Raw genomic sequence first — 5,000 nt, forward strand, 5'->3', positions numbered from 1 at the left:
CAAGGTAATTATTTAATAGTAACTTTTTTTTGCAGCTTGCAAAAAATGTTCTTTTAAGACAGTGTTCTTAAAACTAACTGAAATCTTAGTAAAATAGGAACTTAAGAATGCAGAATGATAATTAAACTCCCACTGTGCATTCTTGTGTAACTAAGTTCCTAGAATTTCAACATCTTAGTTTTGAAGTACAGTTTGGTCTTAATTGCCCACTTCCCTAGACTTCTTCAACATAAACCAACATTGTAGAGCCCTGGGATCAACTCAAGACTTGTAACAGTACTGACGGGGGAACAGGAGAATGCCTAACTACTGAAGAAGGTTGTTCTGCCTAACTGTGGAAGGTCCCGAGTCCTGAATCATTACAAGTTGCAGCCATACTCACCCTGATGGCTTGTGCTCCTATGTTTTGTTTCTTTTTATAGCATGTGCAATATATGCAGTCAGGGAACACTTGGGCTGAATACTCCTGTAGCTTTACAACTTCATGTCTCCACTCTACATCTCCAGTAAGTAAAAGCAACAGTGCTTGTCTTGCAGGAGTAACATCTTCAGTACTGTCAGCTGTGCTGAAAACCAGTTTGAAGGAGATGGTAGAGCCGGCAGTGGACATAAATTATATTATAAATACCATGAATTAATTCAGATTTACACCCTGAATTACAGGTTGTGCCAATAATATCCTAGCTGATAAATTTAGTGCAAATTTTTACTCCACCCCACAGTTATAATTATTTTACAAATTCCATAGTCCTAGCCATTGCCTTGAATTATTTTGTAACAAGTTTTCTAAGCCCCCTCAAAAGCTAAGAACACCTCATCCATGAGCCACGATAATACGATAGGTTGCCTGATTATCAGTTTCAAATATGGCCTGTCTGAACCCCAATTTAATGTCTTTTATCTAAGCCTTTCCACTGGTTACATTCCAGAAGCCTGGAAAATAGCTATTGTAATGTCATTACAAAAGGATGCACCAACCAAGAACCCTGGTAACTATAGACCCATCAGACTCAGTAGCCTCGTATGTAAAGCTATAGGACTTATTATCTCAAATCTCATTAATATGGAGATTGAAACTCTTTTAATCCCTTTACATTTATCAATTTGGCTTTTGTCAAAGGAAAGTCCTGCCTCTTTAACCTCATTAATTTCTTTGAAAAAGTAACCAAAGCAATAGACAACGGTCATGGAGTATATACAGCGAACCTGTACCTGGCCAAGGCACTTAACACTGTTCTCTTTGCAGGTATTATTGACAGACTTGTAAATCTGAATAAAAATCCTTATGTTGTACAGTGGATAGCTAGCTGGTTTCTGACAGGACCTGTCACAGGTGCTACTTCTGAAAGAAATATATTTACCAGTGGTGCAGCACAGGGCTAAGTGTTGGGCCCTATCCTATTTAGCAACTATTTCTCAGACTATCAAGCCAGCACTCCTGGCTTGTGGTTATCTAAGTTTGTAAATTGTATGTTGTTATTTAATCTTTCAATGACTCACAATTACTATAACATGGGTTAGACCATATTAACAATCGGTGCAAGGACATACATCCCAAAATATATATGAAAAAATATAGCATAGTTCATTTTGGTAAACCAAACATTTTCACATAACATATATGTGTGCGTGTGTGTGCCTTCTGTGGAAGGTTGGGCGCCGGGCTGGCAACTCGACACCTTAAAACTCTACTGCCAATCATGAGCGGACAAGGTGATCCGCTGTGGCGACCCCTAACCGGGAAAAGCCGAAAGAAGAAGAAGAAGATATAAGTGACATACACTTCCAATCAGCTGTAAGGGATCTAGGCAATCTTGTTGATAATTTTTTATTGTTTGGCTGTCATGTCTCCATGGTAGTTCTGAAGGCATTTTATCTGTGTCATCTAATTTCCAAAGGCATCTCCACCAGATTCAGAGAAGTCTTAAGTTCCCCTTTACTCGTATCTGATCAGATGTATCATTGACTATGATACACCTTTTGACATGTATTTGTCTAAACATATTATTATTCAGTGTGAGAGACCCCAGATATTCATAACCAAAAGATCAATGACCTCAGACATCTTAGTTAGTCAGTGCAGACTGGCACTCCTCTCTCTATCCTCAGTCTTAGAGACTTCTGTGCATAGATCTGTGTCTAGCCTTTTGAGTCATGCCACTCCTCTTCGCCTTCCTTCAGATTCCTTCACAGAGCAAATCATACCTCAAATACCAGGTTAAAGGAACTAAATGTTCCTCATCAGATAAATAAGATAAGATGGCACGATCGATTCATGGCCCAGCATATCCCTCACTTCTGGAACAAATTTCCACTTGCCTGCCAAGCAGAGTAACACCCTTGCCACCTTCAAGGTAAACCTTGATAATTTGATTGGCAGACAATTTAAGGCTACCCCCATCTTGTTTTGTCCTCATTGAAGCCAAAGAAAACTTTTGAATAGTTTTTTTTCGTTAGGCTTGTAATTGTCTGCAGACTGATTGCCTATGAGCCTACTAACTGGTTAAGTAAACTGATCCATGAATCCCTTTTAGCCATGACCTGGACCATAATAACAAAGACCATAACATGGAAGAAGTTTGCTTAAGAATGCAATGGAAAAAAAAAACAATGCCATGAATGTATTTGACTGCATGTGCAAAACATAGCCAAGAGATGACAGTGAATAAGTAAAGCATTAAACCTTTACAAGAATGCATAGAAAATTAATACTTAAATATACAATGTAATCTCCATTATAAATACGTAATGCTATGTAAGATTATTGCTCAGCTCACTGAGCTGTAAGATTTTACATTGCTATATATATAGTTCCCCTTTACAATCCCAAAATACTGAAAGCTCGAATTTCAGTATCTCGGGACTGTAAAGGCGAAAATAAAAAATCTCAAAAGTGCATAAGTGCAAATTTGAATATGTCGAATCCGCACTTATACAGTGCAGCAACGGGATGGGAAGTGTTTGGCCGGGATGTTTTATGGAAGTGAAGGTAAGTGAGTGTATGTGAGTGTTATTGTAAGTTGTGCATGTGGGTTAGGGTAGGGAGGTGAAAGTATGAGTGCAAGTGTTGGATGTGTTTGTGTATGTGTGATGTGTGATGTGTGATGTGTGTGTGTGTGTGTGTGTGTGTGTGTGTGTGTGTGTGTGTGTGTGTGTGTGTGTGTGTGTGTGTGTGTGTGTGTGTGTGTGTGTGTGTGGGAGTCTGGAATGTCTGCGTGTGAGTAATGCATGTCTTTACTGTTAGTGCGATCTCTGAGTTGGTATATATAAGTAGGGGGTGTGGGGTGCAGGGCATGCCCCTCATAGATGTAGTGTAGAATTGTGTAGTTTGTGTGTTGTGGGTTGAATGGTGTGCATGTTGTGTGGTGTATGGTTTGTGAATGTTCAGGATTTTTTTTTCGTGTTTGTGTGTTTCGGGATTGTGGGCTGTTCGACTTTATAGTTTCGAGATACTGAAATTCGAGCTTTCAGTATTTCGAGATTATAAAGGGGAACCATATATATATATATATATATATATATATATATATATATATATATAGATAGATAGATATGTTGCTGCACTGTTTTGATGAAAACTAAGAGTGGATCAGAATCAAATGTGGAAATATCAGCAGCCAGGTAATTTCTTAGCATAAAATGAAACTAGTGTGGTATGAATCTATGACCCTAAACCATCTGGCAACTACCATTCACAGATATATACATTCAGGATCCAGAAGCAAAGTGAAGTAAGAGTGGCAATGCATGTCTTGGGACCTTCTTTATATGTACAAAATGTTCACCACCTGCATTATCATTCAGTCAAAGACAGTTTTACTGATTTTGCAAAATTAAGATGACGTGAGGGAACCAAGCATTATGCTTTAAGATTACAGTCAAGTAATCTGTTTGGGACAGTCCATGTTCTAGAGCATATGTCATTGTTGTAAAACTTGCACTAACTGCTATGTTGACTGAAACAGCACAAATTAAGTGTATTAGGATAGATGAACAGATTCATTCAACTACTGCTCCTTTAGCAATGCATACTTCCCTGCTGTGGATTAACTCTTCTCAATAAAACAGTATGTAAATAAATGGAGGTACAGATTTTACAGTAAAACAAATATAAGGGCAAATAGGTACAGCACATAAAGAAAATTGTTTATTGTACTAATATGCATTTTCTGAACAGTAAGACATATGAAACTGTAATGTCCAGCATTCATACCTCTCTTCCTCTCTGCTCATGAATTATGGACAAATCCAAAAACAATGAGGGACAAAAGCCCCAAATCAGGACAACTTAAAATAGTATGCTAATTCAGTAAGGAGTTAATAGAACAACGGGTTTTGCATCAATATGCATTTTCTGAACAGCAAAAAGGAACAAGGCAAGATATGAGGCAAGCATCGAGAACAGCTGAGAACTATGTTGTCATCATTGTCTAATCCTCAGTCATTCACCAGAAAATGAAAAGTGTAATGATGGACGGGGGAAGAACACTTCTGCAAAACTGACAACAGTTGAAAGGTATGCTGTTATTGTTGGCTAACTGTAATCCTCATTGATTTACCAGAAAATTACGTTTTATGGTATATAGGGCAAAGATGTGATGCAACTTTCTGCAAAATTGATGATAGCAGAGGGATGCTGGCATTATTGGCTTATAGTAATCCTCTGTGATTTACCAGAAAATGAAAAATTGTACAACAGACAGAGCAAAAATATGAAGCAAGCATTTTGCAAAATCAGAAACACTTGAGAGCTGTGCTCAACAAAATTGCTTTTTGCAGCTAATGGATTATCTGCTTGTTTGTCAGGATTAAAAGGAAAGAACTGAAATGCAATACCTGCTAAAAGCTGCAGACCATCCCTGAGCTGTGCACTTAGTGGTCTCATCTAGAACTCACAGTTTCACAGTACTGACAATGCGCATCCATTCTGGCAGCCTCCATCTAACTTGTTTTATTACTTTCTAGCACTGCACCTGATGTGCCCTCAACTCCTGCAGCTG

General features: G+C 38.2%; 1 protein-coding gene across 1 annotated transcript in view; it reads left to right on the forward strand.

Moving 5' to 3' along the window:
* Positions 1-5,000, forward strand: part of KCNIP3 (potassium voltage-gated channel interacting protein 3) — a 1,359,129-nt gene that overhangs the window by 683,249 nt on the left and 670,880 nt on the right. The window lies entirely within an intron of this gene.

The sequence above is a fragment of the Protopterus annectens genome, chromosome 9.part0 (assembly GCF_019279795.1).
Source record: "Protopterus annectens isolate FY-2018-M chromosome 9.part0, PAN1.0, whole genome shotgun sequence".
In the NCBI taxonomy this organism is placed as follows: Eukaryota; Metazoa; Chordata; order Ceratodontiformes; family Protopteridae; genus Protopterus; species Protopterus annectens.